Raw genomic sequence first — 348 nt, 5'->3', positions numbered from 1 at the left:
TTTCAAATTAATTCCTGTAATTTCAACATAATTTTTGTAATTTCATATGATTTTCGATTGTTTTAAGAAATTTAACAGAAATTTTAAGAAAAATTGTCTTGTCAGTCAAAAATTTCAAGGAAGTTTCTAAAAATTTGTACTAATTTCAGAGTTAAAGGCTTTTTGGTTTTTATTATTCTGAAAGAATTCTACTGAAATTCCAGTAATTCTATCCGGAATTCTATTGTTTTCAGATCAATTCTTGTAATTCGAAATTAATTCCGACACTTCTAAGAAATTAACGTAATTAAAAAAAAAGTTTTCCGACATTTCAGTAATTTACAAATAATTCCAGTAATTTAAAAAAAA

This window comes from Tribolium madens, unplaced genomic scaffold (genome assembly GCF_015345945.1).
Source record: "Tribolium madens isolate multiple individuals breed KSU strain unplaced genomic scaffold, Tmad_KSU_1.1 Scaffold_20;HRSCAF=117;Tcas5.2_LG4, whole genome shotgun sequence".
NCBI lineage: Eukaryota > Metazoa > Arthropoda > Insecta > Coleoptera > Tenebrionidae > Tribolium > Tribolium madens.
Note: the sequence above shows the minus strand (reverse complement) of the source record.